The sequence below is a fragment of the Rhinatrema bivittatum genome, chromosome 4 (assembly GCF_901001135.1).
Source record: "Rhinatrema bivittatum chromosome 4, aRhiBiv1.1, whole genome shotgun sequence".
NCBI lineage: Eukaryota > Metazoa > Chordata > Amphibia > Gymnophiona > Rhinatrematidae > Rhinatrema > Rhinatrema bivittatum.
The window spans coordinates 260,005,700-260,021,309 of NC_042618.1; the positions used below are offsets into that span (position 1 = coordinate 260,005,700).

At 44.4% G+C, this 15,610-nt stretch overlaps 1 protein-coding gene across 1 annotated transcript in view; it reads left to right on the forward strand.

The window, feature by feature from the left end:
- PHF21B (PHD finger protein 21B) overlaps positions 1–15,610 on the forward strand; it is an 888,545-nt gene that overhangs the window by 483,214 nt on the left and 389,721 nt on the right. The window lies entirely within an intron of this gene.

Consider the following 15,610-nt stretch of genomic DNA (forward strand, 5'->3'; position numbering starts at 1 on the left):
TGGGTGGCTAAGATATGACAAGAAATGGTAGGGACTGACTTTGCCAATGTGTTAACCACCCACCCATTGTGCCTAGCAGCCTACCACCAGGAAACACCATCAAACTTCCTAATGATTGAAGAGGATTTGGGTCCAGTTTAGGTGCTTTCCCCCAGCCAGTTAAATTGTGTCTTGGGGCTACCTTGTCTGTTTCCTGCCACCTGAAGCTTTCCCCAGGGGCAAGGATGTAAATTGTAATGGTGGAATCCTCCCCAAATTCTCGACTACCTGGAAGACTGCTAGTTCAAGGAGGGGTTATACCCGCCCAAAGTTTGAAGGGTAACCAGCTGCAGGATTGGGTTCAAAATTAATCCAAAAAAGAGATCACCTTGGACAAGGGCTCCAAGATAGTCTGAGTTTACACTGTGGACACCATGGCAGTAGGAGGTGCCCCCCAGAGGGCCCCCACCCCTCTAATCGACTCCTCGCTGTTTAACTTCCAGGACTCCTCAAACCCCCCCAAGTGGAAAGATTAATTCAGCAACTGTCCAAGTGTGGCAATGTGATTTCCACCCATGACTGGGATGTGGGGTTGACCAAAGGAGTAGAGCACCCCATACCCCTGCATGACATCCGTCCTTTCCATGAAAGCTCCCAGCGACTAGCCTCAGGTGACACTGAGGATGTCTGAAAGCATCCACAGGATCTGTTGGTAACTGGAATAATGCAGGAAGAAGAATGCTTACTCCAAATTTCTGCTGGAATTATATAGGAACCAATAAACTTCTATGCCTCCACCATTATGGTGGCTAGGAAGAAGAATGGGGCAGTTCAGATATGCATAGACTACCAAACATTGAACAAGAGAACTATTGCAGACCAGTACACCCTGCCAAGGATAGATGATGTATTAGATTGTCTGACAGGAAGCAAATGGTCTGCTGGGTTAGAGCTGAGTATTACCAAAACCCCATGAAAGAAAGTGTTAAAGAAAAAAATGCCTTCATCTATCTCCTGGGTTTCTACCAGTACGAGCGAATGCTCCAAGGAGTTACAGGAGCTCCGAGTATATTCCAGCGAGTTATGGAAAATACTATGGGAGGCATGAATCATTGGTAGTGCTAGTGTACCTAGATGACCTCATAGTCTTTGGAAAGACATTAGGAGAGCATGAAGCCTACTGATTTGAAGGTCTTGAGATCTTTTTTAGGATTTTGTGGCTATTTCAGGAGATTTATTCAGAACTATTCCTTGATAATACAACTTCTGACAGATCTCACAAGGGGTTATCCCTCAAAAAGAAAAGATAAGACCAAGGCCCATGCCTCAGGAGTGAAGTATTTCAAACCATCTAAACCTTTTTTGTGCCAGGAGGACCACAGACTATGAAGAGGCTTTCAGAGAAATCATTTATCGAATAACGCACATCCCTGTGTTGGATTTTGCTGACAGCCATCTGCCATGTATCCTGCTCACTGATGCTAGCCTGGAGGAGTTGGGCCCAGTGCTATACCAAGATCACCTCAACTGCAGCCTGTTGCCATTTCTAATAGGAAGCTGACTGAATCTGAGAAAAAGTAACCAGTACATCAGCTTGAATTCTTAGCATTAAAATGGGCTATAGTGGACAAATTCCAGGATTACTTATATGGTGCAAAGTTCACTGTGGGCCGGATTTTCAAAACTCTATGCGGGTAAATCGGCTTATGCACGCCGGGCCTATTTTCAAAAAGCCCGGACATGCGTGTAAAGCCCCAGGAAACGTCCCGGTGCTTTACTAAAGGGGCAGTCCGGGGGCAGGGCGGGGGTGTGGTCAGAGGCCACTGACACAGCAGCCATTTTCCATTGTGCTGGGGATTGCGCGCCAGCAGTCAGCCGGTGCATGCAAGTTTTAGAACAAACAAAAAACAAAGAAGGTAGGGGGGAAAGGGTGGGGGGGTAGGGAACGGGGGAAGGCAGCGCGGCTTGGCGCGGGCTCGGCGCATGCAAGGTGCACAATTGTGCACCCCGTTGCGTGCGCCGACTCCCGATTTTATAACATGTGCGCGCCTGCATGTGCATGTTATAAAATCGCATGTCCATGTGTGTGCGCCTGGTAGTGCACGCACCTGGACGCGCACACATATCTCTTAAAATCTACCCCTGTGTGTACATACTATAATCCATTGACCAATATACTCACCACTGCTAAAGCTCAATGCAAGAGGGCACTAATGGCTGCCGCTTTATCCACATATGACTTTGACTTAAAATATCGTCCCAGTAAGGCCAACATTGATGCTGATGCTCTGTCACAAAGTGCCTACATTAAGAATGGCCACTTTGAAGTGCTAAAGCGAAGGCACAGACCAATGGATACAGGTGCCAGAGGCTGGCATAAAAGACTTGTGTCAACTCCCAGATGAAGTAGAAGCAATAGTTTTGCTGGTCGCATCTGTCTTGCCAGTTGCCTACAACAGAGTTGCCAGTCTGAAGGGGGAAGGGTTACCCTTGCTACCGAAAGCTGGTCTTTAACAGACTCAGAAATGTGATCCTGGCCTTGGGTTTCTGTGGCGAGCTAAGCAAGACCTCAGGCCAGCTACATCTGTGGTGTCACAGCAACCAGATGTTCCCCTGTTGCTGAGAGAGAGGGATCACTTAGTGATTTATTTGTTTATTTTTAAATACCGATATTTGTGGTAGCTTCATACAGGTTTACAGCAAATATACAAGCAATAACATAAAATATACATAACAAAGAATGATAAAATAAACATGAATTGTATATAAAATATCAAACCTAATCTAAAAGTGCATACAACAATAAATCATAAAACATAATAAAAGATATTATTAAAGCAAATAAAACTAGTCTGCAAATTTACTTCTAGCCTTAATTCTGGTGGTGGTGCATTCCATAACCCTGGTCCTGCTAGGGATAGTGCTCTCTCTCTTATTGAGTTTAAGTGTGCCAATTTAGGAGACGGGATCGTTAGTAGTCCCTTACCTGCAGAGTGCAGATTTTGCTATGGAGCATGAAAATGTAAAGCAGGATTAAACCATTCAATTTTTTCATTAAATATCGTCTTATGAATTAAAACTAACGTTTTACATTTTATTCTAAAAGTAATTGGCAACCAATGCAAGTCTTTCAAAATTGGAGTTATGTGCTCGTATTTTTTGGTATTTGTTAATAACAGTGCAGCGGCGTTCTGAAGTAGGGCGGGTGGTAGACACTGGAAGGCCCAGTAACAGGGCATTACAGTAATCTATTTTTCAAAAGATGAGAGCTTGTAAAACAATTCTAAAATATCTTTTTTGAGATGCGGCGACCAGAATTGTACACAGTATTCAAGGTGCGGTCTCACCATGGAGCAATACAGAAGCATTATGATATTTTCCGTTTTATTCACCATTCCCTTTCTAATAATTCCCAACATTCTGTTTGCTTTTTTGACTGCCGCAGCACAATGAACCGATGATTTCAATGTGTTATCTACTATGACACCTAGAACTCTTTCTTGGGTTGTAGCACCTAATATTGAACCCAACATTGTGTAATTATAGCATGGGTTATTTTTCCCTATATGCATCACCTTGCACTTATCCACATTAAATTTCATCTGTCATTTTGTAACAAGGTCTTCCTGCAATTTAACACAATCCACTTGTGATTTAACTACTCTGAACAATTTTGTGTCATCTGCAAATTTGATTATCTCACTTGTCGTATTTCTTTCCAGATCAATTATAAATATATTGAAAATTAAGGGTCCCAATACAGATCCCTGAGGCACTCCACTGTCCACTCCCTTCCACTGAGGAAATTGTCCATTTAATCCTACTCTCTGTTTCCTGTCTTTTAGCCAGTTTGCAATCCACGAAAGGACATTGCCACCTATCCCATGACTTTTTACTTTTCCTAGAAGCCTCTCATGAGGAACTTATTCAGGCTAGCACTCTAACCTGACAGATGTCTAATCTAATTGGACTCCATTTTTAGCTTTTACCCTTAATTTATCCAAATCCCATTCAGACATTTAGACAGCCAATTCGAAGGCCCCTCGTTAAAAGCCTATAATTTTATTGTTCTTTGACCCCGTTACTTGGCTCCAAGTTATATTATACCTGTTATATGTAAAAGCATTCTTACATGCTAGTTTATGTTATACTGTAAACCGAAGTGATGTGTAATTGTCTACATGAATTTCGGTATATTAAAATGTTAAATAAATAAATAAATAAAATCTAAGTATCCTACATCTACCGGTTCACCTTTATCCACATGTTTATTAACTCAGCAATAACAGAACTACTCATCATTTCCACCCATCTTGACTGCTCTCCACACAACACACCACAGAACACAACTGCTCCACAATACAAATTACAGGCTGTAAGAGACCTGAGCGTCCTTATCGACCATCAACTAAACTTTAAACCTTACATCAAATCCCTCATAAAGGGAGGCTTCTACAAATTAAATGTCCTCAGGAAACTCAAACCTCTGCTCCACACCAACGACTTCCGAACTGTAGTCCAGACTACTATGCTTTCGAAACTGGACTATTGTAACGCCCTCCTACTCGGCCTCCCTGCTACCACAATCAAGCCACTCCAGATCCTCCAAAACTCCATGGCCAGAATCATAACAAACACCCGCAAAACAGAACACATTACTCCAATTTTAAAAGACCTGCACTGGCTGCCTATCTCCTTCTGCTCACAATACAAAACACTGACCATTCTTCACTGCTCATTATACAAACTCAATCACACCTAGCTGGAAGAAATGCCTTGCTTCCGCACTTCCAACCGCCCCACAAGAAGTGCTCATGCAGGTACCCTACATATTCCTTCCCTGAAGGCTGCGCATCTCTCCCTCACCAGAGAAAGGGCCTTCTCCATAGCTAGCACCTACCTCTGGAACTCCCTCCCCCCCTCCCTCCGAATAGAACCGTCACTCAACAAATTCAAAAAAGGAGTCAAAACATGGCTCTTTAAGCAGGCATACCCCGACTCAATTACTACTTAGACCTCTCCTAAATGGACCTTTCTAAGACTTTCCACTGCCAGCCCTCCCCTCCTCCCCTCTCCTCCTGTGCCCCACACCCCCTCCGCTCTTCCCTCCCATATCTGCCCCTTACCCTCTCCCCCTGAAATTTTTCTGCACTTTTGTAACCCCTGTATTACATATTCAGTGATGAAGATAAAATTGTTTTAGTTTGTACAAAGTTTCTCTCTTTCTTTCTACCTTTTCCACCCTTCCTATTCAGTTCTCTTATGTTATTATATATAATCATAGAGGGGCGGATTTTAAATGCCCTGCGTGCGCCGGCGCGCCTATTTTGCATAGGCCACCGGACGCGCGTAAGTCCCGGGGCTTTCTAAAAGGGATGGGGAGGGGGCGTGTCGGGGGCATTCCCGAAATGACGCTGCGTTTCAGGGGCGTGATGCAGCATTTCGGGGGCGGGCCCGGGGGCGTGGCGCTGGCCCGGGGGCGTGGTCGAGGCCTCCGGACCAGCCCCGGGTCGGGTGATGGCACGCCAGCAGCTCGCTGGCACGCGCAGATTTACGTCTCCTTTTAGCAGTCGTAAATCTGCCAACAAAGGTAAGGGGGGGTTTAGATAGGGCCGAGGGGGTGGGTTAGGTAGGGGAAGGGAGGGGAAGGTGGGGGGAGGGCGAAGGAAAGTTCCCTCCGAGGCCACTCCGAAATCGGAGCGGCCTCGCAGGGAACAGGCAGCGCGCGCTGGGCTTGGCGCGCGCAGGTTGCACAAATGTGCACCCCCTTGCGCCCGCCGACCCCGGATTTTATAAGATACGCGCGGCTATGCGCGTATCTTATAAAATCCAGCGTACTTTTGTTCGTGCCTGCTGCGCGAACAAAAGTACGCGATCGCGCAAATTTAGAAAATCTACCCCATAATGTTTTACTTTGCTCATATTTTACACTATTTGCTTTAACTATGATATGTTATTCTGTTCATTGTATTTCCTCCTTATTCAGTTCAATGTAAGCCGGCATGATGTGCCCTATGAATGTCGGCAAAGAAAAGCCTATCAATAAATAAATAAATAAATAACTCCTTCAAAAAAGTGAAGCAGATTTGTGAGGCAAGACTTGCCTTGGGTAAAACCATGCTGACTTTGTTCCATTAAACCATGTCTTTCTATATGTTCTGTGATTTTGATGTTTAGAACACTTTCCACTATTTTTCCTGGCACTGAAGTCCGACTAACCGGTCTGTAGTTTCCCGGATCGCCCCTGGAGCCCTTTTTAAATATTGGGGTTACATTTGCTATTCTCCAGTCTTCAGGCACAATGGATGATTTTAATGATAAGTTACAAATTTTTACTAATAGGTCTGAAATTTCATTTTTTAGTTCCTTTAGAACTCTGGGGTGTATACCATCCGGTCCAGGTGATTTACTACTCTTCAGTTTCTCAATCAGGTCTACCACATCTTCTAGGTTCACCGTGATTTGATTCAGTCCATCTGAATCATTACCCATGAAAACCTTCTCCATTACGGGTACCTCCCCAACATCCTCTTCAGTAAACACTGTAGCAAAGAAATCATTTAATCTTTCTGCGATGGCCTTATCTTCTCTAAGTGCCCCTTTAACCCCTCGATCATCTAACGGTCCAACTGACTCCCTCACAGGCTTTCTGCTTCGGATATATTTAAAAAAGCTTTTACTGTGAGTTTTTGCCTATATAGCCAACGTCTTTTCAAATTCTCTCTTAGCCTTTCTTATCAATGTCTTACATTTAACTTGCCAACGTTTATGCTTTATCCTATTTTCTTCTGTTGGATCCTTCTTCCAATTTTTTGAATGAAGATCTTTTGGCTAAAATAGCTTCTTTCACCTCCCCTTTTAACCATAAGAACATAAGAAAATGCCATACTGGGTCAGACCAAGGGTCCATCAAGCCCAGTATCCAGTTTCCAACAGTGGCCAATCCAGGCCATAAGAACCTGGCAAGTACCCAAAAACTAAGTCTATTCCATGTTACCATTGCTAATGGCAGTGGCTATTCTCTAAGGGGTAGATTTTTAAAAACGGTGCGTTCGCGTACTTTTGTTCGCGCTCCAGGCGCAAACAAAAGTACGCTGGATTTTAGTAGATATGCGCGTACCGAGTGTATCTGCTAAAATCCAGGTTCGGCGCGCGCAAGGCTGCCGATTTTGGGCAGCTGGCGCGCGCCGAGCCGCGCAGCCTGCCTCCGTTCCCTCCGAGGCCGCTCCGGAATCGGAGCGGCCTCGGAGGGAACTCTCTTTCGCCCTCCCCTCACCTTCCCCTCCCTTCCTCTACCTAACCCACCCCTCCGGCCCTATCTAAACCCCCCCCTACCTTTGTCCGGGGATTTACGCCTCCCGGAGGGAGAAGTAAATCCCCGCGCGCCAGCGGGCCGCTAGCGCGCCGAGTCGCGACCCGGGGGCGGTTCTGGAGGACGCGGCCATGCCCCCGGACTGCCCCCGGGCCGAAACCACGCCCCTGGCCCCCTCCCGAAACGCCGCGTCCCGCCCCGACACGCCCCCGACAAAAAACCCCGAGACTTACGCGAGTCCCGGGGCTCTGCGTGCGCCAGCAGGCCTATGGAAAATAGGCGCGCCGGCGCGCAAGGCCCTGCTCGCGTAAATCCGAGCGGATTTACGCGAGCAGGGCTTTTAAAATCCGCCCCTAAGTGAACTTAATAGCAGGTAATGGACTTCTCCTGCAAGAACTATCCAATCCTTTTTTAAACACAGCTATACTAACTGCACTAACCACATCCTCTGGCAACAAATTCCAGAGTTTAATTGTGCGTTGAGTAAAAAAGAACTTTCTCCGATTAGTTTTAAATGTGCCCCATGCTAACTTCATGTAGTGCCCCCTAGTCTTTCTACTATCCGAAAGAGTAAATAACCAATTCACATCTACCTGTTCTAGACCTCTCATGATTTTAAACACATCTATCATATCCCATGCCAGTAATCGTTTTGCCTTCTTTCTACCTTTCTTAATGTGTGGAATACATCTGGACTGTGCTTCTAGAATGGTATTTTTTAACATTGACCACGCCTCTTGGACATTTTTTACTTTTGTAGCTGCTCCTTTCAGTTTTTTTCTAACAAATTTTCTCATTTTAATAGCACGAGAGCCGTGGATTTGCCCACTGTTCCTCTTCCAGTCATTAAATCAAATTTGATCATATTATGATCACTATTGCCAAGCGGCCCCACCACCGTTACCTCTCTCCCAAGTCCTGTGCTCCACTGAGAATTAGATCTAAAATTGCTCCCTCTCTCCCTCTCTCGTCGGTTCCTGAACCAATTGCTCAATAAAGCTATCATTTATTCCATCCAGGAACGTTATCTCTCTAGCGTGTCCCGATGATACATTTACCCAGTAAATATTGGGATAATTGAAGTCTCCCATTATTACTGCACTACCAATTTGGTTAACTTCCCTAATTTCTCTTAGCATTTCACTGTCCGTCTCACCATCTTGACCAGGTGGACGGTAGTATACTCCTATCACTAGCAGCACTATTCTATTTGGTTTGTCATCTAGCCAGCTCCACCATCAAGAGGGACTTTTTCATTTTCTTGATTGTTTTTTATTCCACATAATTTTGAGTTTGAGATAGGGTGTGCCCTTTACAAACTGGTGACATTGGGGTGAATCTGCCCCCCCTCCCCAATTTTTAAGTACTCAGGGTAAAAACAATTTTTGAAAGCTGTGTACTTCACTGTCTTTTCCCCCCAACCTTTCTCTATTAGCATTCCTTATTTTATTTTTGTTTTTTTAATATCCATATGAATATGTTGGTTGCCTTGGCTAATAGGCCATGCCTAGTGTTATTTTTGCATTGCTTGATTTAAAATAAGAAAACTGCAAGTTTATATTATAATATACTACTGTACTTTTCACATTTAATATTCTGCTTTGATTTATTGTCTACTTACATAATATTAGTAAAAATTTTAATTACTGATTTATTCTGTAGTGATGATTTTATTTGCTCTGTGGTGCCACAAGTCGAAGGAAGTTTGGGAAGGTCACAGAATTGTGGTATCAGCAAGACTGGGACCCGATCTCATCCCCCACTCAAACTGTGAATCTGAAGATAAATCATATTAGTAAATAGAATTCATCATGTAATGCTCCCCACCCCAAGCAAAGGAGTAATTTATAGTCTGGACCAAGTGGGGTGGCCACACATTTTTTTGCCACAATAAAAAATCACGCCATGGTACAACTGCTAATTTGTTGGGGAAGGGCCAAATGACACAGGGACTCCGGTCCGTGGTATTTAGCTCCTTCCACGATAAACTATTGCAGCTTAATAAAGCTCTCTCATAGCCAGTTAATTTTCAAACTTATCCAGGTAGGTATACCCAATAATTTTATTTAACAATATTCAGTGAGATGTTTGTCTCACCAAATATTCCTGATAACTTCTGTGGTTAAACTTTGCCAGGTAGGTAATCCATTTTAAAGTTTGTTTAAAAATTCACCACATTGTTAATTGCCTCACTGCCTATGCAGCATTATCATATAATTTATAGAGTACTCTTCATGATTTCAAAGTGCAAATAATACTGAACTAGAAGGGCCCAATATTCAGCCATAGAGTGGTCAGTTAATTTAGCCAGATAGCTGTGCCACTGAATTTACCCAGCTATTTTCTTCTTTTAACTCTCATTTTCCTTAAATTAATCATTTGCCTTGGAAAACCAGAAGCCTCTGTGTGGACAGTGGATACAGAAGAGATGTAGAGTTATCTTTGACTTTTATGGCCTACTTTTTAAAAAAATGTTTAGAATTTTAAAATGTAGCAATAAGAAACTAATTTATTTTGACAAAAGCATTGCTGTAAACTATTCAGCACTCATAAAGTAACCTTTTAAATTATTGTTTCTGCTGGTATCAATAAATTCATACAAAGTGCTTAAAGGTCAGGCATTGCCAGAAAATAATGTCTTTTCAGCTTGTTAATTGAAGTTTTGAAAGAATGTGCACTAGCTCGCTCTTTTGACAAATTTTAAAAAAATCGAATAATAGTGAAGTGAAGGGATGAAATGACAGGTATGATTGTCATAAAGCTTAACAAAATTTAGATCCCCTACTTTTCTGAGTGAATCTTAGAAAAAGAAAATTTATATTTTCAAAGAAAAGACAGTTACTTAAATTGATAATGGGGAGGTAGTTTTGATAATTTAAAGCTCATATTCCTTTCCAAATATTAAATATTTAAACAGAAAAGATTTTTTTTGTATGACAGCACTGACCTTTAATATCAAAAAGTTGGTAAACATGAAGGCATTTTCTTCAGGAATGAAAATTTCATAACTGAAGCATGTCATAATTCGTTTTCATTCTCTTGAGAGGTAGCAGCAGTATTCTTAACTTCTTCAGGGAAATAAATCTGGCATGGTTTTGTGAGAGTGCAAGTGACAGGACTAATGATAGCTCAGTTTGAAAATGTAGTCAAAATATATTGCATTCAGTTATCAAGTAAAACAACTAAAAGGGGAGTTGAGCTTTGATCTTTCCATATTTTTGGGCTTATGTTTAAAATTTATCACAGTCTATAATGTTATATTGTGTAACCAGGAAGAATCTATTTTCCCCAGTGAATATTGTGAGATATTAATGCCTACTTTGAAAATATTTTGGAGGTAATTGTCAAGGGGTTTTAGAGACAGAAACCCTGTTTCTGCCCATAACCCCCCATTTGAAAATCAGTTCAGGGTGGATGTATGTAAAAGTATGCACAGATTTATCAAAATGCTATATATTTTAGCAGAAAGCACCCATGATAAAAAAAAAAAAAAAATAGGGGGGGGGGGGGGCATGGTTAGGCTCATTTCCAAGCTACCACATCGCATAGGCAATTTCCATAATGCATGCTACATTATTGCACCTTGCAGTAATTTCCACAACATGTGCTGCCTTGTACAAATCAACTCCTCTTGTACTTTTCATTGATTTAAAAAGCAAAAAATCTTCAGTGATGTCAACTTTGCTGTTTGTGCCTCCTACTGTGTATGTAAACACCCCCCCCAAACCTACCCCACACCGAGTTAATAGTGCCCCCCCCCCCCTTACAGTGGTATAAATAGAGAGTGACATGTTGATCTCTCTCTCTCTGAATGGCATGTGCAATAAAAACATGTTGTTGTGCGTTACTCTGTCACATTCCACATTAACTCCTATTTGCATACTAGCATGCTCTGCACTATTTAACGCAAGCGTTAGGGTGTTATTGCTAGGGTTGAGGCCCTAATGCGACATGATAAATGACCCTGAAAGTAAATAGGAGTTAGTGTTGGAGAAGAAAAAGGATTTACACATATACTTTCAATTTTCGAAATATGCATGTAAATCCACAAATCTAAATTTGCACCCACTTTTGAGCAGGTGTAACTTTGTGCATGCATGCTACTGGGGGTTACATGAATGCCTGCAAATTTTCAAAGTGGATTTATGTGCATAAATCCACTTTGAAAATTCTGGTTAAAGTCTGCGGGTTAAAGGGCTCGCAGACTTTAGCTGTTACGGTTGCCACTCGTGGGGCCCATCCCGCAAGCAGCCCCTCTCACCTCCCATGCTGCCTGCCGTGCGGAGGTGAGAGTGGCACCCGATTGCCGTGCGGAGGTGAGAGCTGGCACCCGATTGCTGCCACTCTCAGTGGCTGAGGAGACGCCTCTGACGCTGCTGTCCACGGCACGAAGGGCCACCACTGTTTCTACCTCTGTGTGGCGGCAGCCACTGCCGAGGTTTCCTTTTTGCGGCCTTGGTGCCGCCGCTGTCTCTGTCTCCACACAGTAGGGGAAGCTGCCACTGACCCTGCCTCCCTGCATGGCAGGGGAGATGCCGCTGATTCTGTTTTTCTTGCGGCAGGCATGCCACCAGCAATGCTGCCTACTCTCTGCCTGTTTTGGGTTCCTGCATAGGTGCGTGCGTGTGCCTCTTCTCATTATTTAAAGGGCCAGCGGTGGGAAAAGCCCCGCGGCCCCAACAGATGATGTTATCGCCTCGTCACTCCTATAGACCTATAAAAGGGTTCTCTTCCACTTCCTCGGGGCCTTCGCAACGGGTCTTCACAGTTGTCTGTGGTTTCTTCACCATGCAAGGTTCTCAGTGGTCTTCGCTGGTCTTGATGGTCTTCATGTTAGATGTTCCTGGTCTCCTGTGAATGGTCTTTTTCTTCTTTGGAGCTCCTTCGTCGTGTTTCTGGTATCCCTGATGTTCCTTGTTCTTGATGTTCTGAGTTCCTGTTTCAGTCTTGGTCCTGATGATCCAGCTTCTGGCTCTTCTTTCTGCTTCTAGGTTTCCTTCTTGTCCACCCTTCCTGGCATGCCACCATTGTGGTCCGTGACCAGCCCATGGGGAGACTGTGTAGGGCGCTTCATGGCACAAGGCCTGTCTTCATGTCTGTAACACAAGAAGACAGGCAGGCCCTTGCTTTTAATGCCGAGGTCTGTTCCTGATTCCTGAGTCTTGAATCCTGTTCCTGGTCTTCGGAATTCCTTGTTCCTGCTTCCGTCCATACCCTAGACTCAAGCCAGAGCCTGCTCCACTTCAGCGTGGTCCGCAACCAGCCACAGGCGGTTGTGTAGGGTGCGCCTTAGTGCAGGCCTCTCCTGAATCTTCGTCATGTTTCCAGCTCAAGTCTTCATCTTCTCGTCTGGAGTCCGCTTCCCTTCTGGCGTGGTCCGTGACTAGCTATGGGTGGCTGTGTAGGGCGTGCTGCGGCTGGCAGGCTGTGCTAGTGCCTGAATCCTCATCTGAGTCTTTCAAGTTCCTCGAGTCTTTGCCTGAGTTTCCGAAGTTCCTTGAGTCCTCGTCTGAGTCTCCCAAGTTCCTCAGTTCCATGTCTCATCATGTTCCTGCCCTCAGCCTCTGTCTGGCCTCACGCACTCGTCGTTCCCAAGCAGTGGGTCTAGAAGGGCTACCAAGTGGCCAGAGGGCTACTCTTGAGACCAGCATTGCATTTCTGGGTCTCACCTGTGCGTGCAGGTCCAGTGGAGGTCTGAGCCTGCCTTGTTCCAGTGCCTACGATGTTCCAAGTCTTGATCCTGGTCCCGCCTTGTTCCAGCTCCAGCCTGTACTTGGACAATCTCACCTCCCACGGTGTGCGTCTTGGGGCTTCTCCCTGAGCTGTGCTGTGGTCCAAGGGCTCACATCCCTCCAGAGCAAGCAACTGCACCCCCGCATCCACAACATTAGTCTATGTGGGTTATTTGAAAATGACCTTCTTTATTCCCCTTGTTAATGTTAGTGCTGTAAATAAAGAACAATAATAGGTTATTACTTTCTTATTAACCTAGCTTGATTGACTCTCTACCTGGGTAACAACAAGCTAGGTGGAGAGAACATTGCACAAATCTCATCTTGGAGTGAGTTTCCTCACTCCAAAGGCCAGCAAATCTTCACAAGAGACCACTGTTCTGTTCGTACATCTCACGTTGAATGTCAAAGTGGCCCCTACCCCACTACACTAATACTTAACCCTCACCTCGAGTTACTAGGTGGCCCTCCCATAGGGATACAAATACCTGTCTAGGGAGGAGGCACTATAGCAAGTCTCTCTCTCTCTCTCTCTCTCTCTCTCTCTCTCTCTCTCTCTCTCTCTCTCTCTCTCTCTCTCTCTCCCCCCTCATACTGAACAGGCCTGTCTGGAAACACTGTGATAACAGCCTTTTGCATACCTGATATCGCAATTTGCGATACACATGCTTATTAGCATAAGGTACGCCCCTTTTTGGTATCGCATGCGATATTGGAAAATGAGGCCCTAAATGTCCCTATCTTGTAGATGTTAAGCAGAAGGAAGTTCTGTTTTGCAGATATCATTACAATGAACTGCACTAGAGATCAGCAATGTGTAGTTCTTTCATTAGCTGACTTCAAGCCCTTGTTACCAGCATGCCAGCATCAGTGATCTGAATCAGTCACAGGGAAAGGATGTCCTCATCAGGCCTGTACAGTTCCAGCTGAGAGGTGTGGATTTGTCAGCCATGCAGACTGTAGAAAGAGGCATCATGGGCTCACATGACCCCAGCTGAAAGAGTCAGATTCTTCAGTCATGTGTACTTCAGAGAGCATGGAATCATGTACTATGAGGCCCTTGCTAAAGGAGGCTGGGTGGAGGGGGAAGGAGGGTGGTCATCAGCACTTTGGGTCTCAGCTGTATCATCGACCAGTACTGGCCAAAGTTCAGGAGGTATTTTCTTCTTGTGTTTATGCAGGACGAGGTAGCGTCAATGACTTTGGGAGCATAAGGAGAAGGAAGCCATAGCATACAGATGAGTTTTTTCAAAGTTAAGCAGGCATTTTTTAGCTCTAAGCTCCTCAGGCAGTTTATTCCGAGGATCGGACCAAGTATACTAAACATATGTTCTCTGGTAGAAGCCAGGTGAGCATGTTTCAATGTAGGTACTTAAGGATGTGCTGAGACAAGGAGTGGAGGGCACACATGGGAGCATATCAGTGAATGGCAAGTTGGAGACAAGGAAGAGTTAAGTTGTGTAAGGCCTTATGGACAGTAATAACTTAAATCTGATCCTGCACTACAGGAAGCTAGTGTAAGGAGATAAGCATAGGTGAGATATGTACACATGAGAGATTGCCAGAGATCAGTCATGCAGCACAGTCATGAGCAGAGTTCTGAATTAGTTGCAGAATTTTCAGATGTGAATGTGGGAGACCTAGAAACAAGGATTTGCTGTAATCCAGTGCAGAGAGAACCAAAGACTGGGTGACTAACCAGAAATCGGTGAATTCAAGGAAAGGTTTAAGAGAGCATAGCAGCTGCAGTTTGAAATAGGAGAATTGAACCAGAGAGTTAATCTGTATGTGCAAGGACAAAGCAGAGTCCAGTAGGATGCCCAGATTATATACTTGCTGTTTAATAGGGATGAAATGGTTGTTAAACAAAAAAGTAGAGTGGCTAGAAATCGACAGAGCTTTCTTTATCACATATAGGGCCTCATTTTCCAAAGCTATCGCAGGCTTGCGCTGTTAGCACAAGCCTGCGATAGCTAGCGAAAGTAGCGTAGGCCTGCGCTACTGAAATCGGGGCGGAGTTGGCCCTGGAGGAGGAGGAGTTGGGGGTGTCACAGGCGCCGACTCCGCGAGGACAGCGTGCCGAGCGGAAAGGTAAGGCCCTTTTCGCTCTCTATTTCGCGCCCAATAACTACACCTTCTATGGTGTAGTTATTGGGCGCGATGCCGGCAGTGATCGCACCGCGGTGGTGCGATCGCTGCCGGACCGCCTCCCCGCTTCAGCCCCCGCCCCCCCGTTAGCTCGATTTTCTAAAGTATCACAGACCTGCGATACTTTAGAAAATGAGGCCCATAGTGTCCTTATTTTATTATGCAAATAAAATAAAAATGGACAATGTCAATCCAAAAATCTTATTCAACATTGTAAAATCTCTAATATCTGAAGAAAACACTTCTCACAATATTTCAAATGATTTATGTAATAAACCTGCCCATCATTTCCAAGAAAAACTTGTTAAAATTTCCTCAGAATTCATACACCTAACAATTCCTGAAATAAATCTGCGTGCTTTATCTTGTTCTTGGTCTACTTTTTCTGAAATCAACTCCTCTACTGTCTCATGTCTCATATACTGTCTCTCATATATTG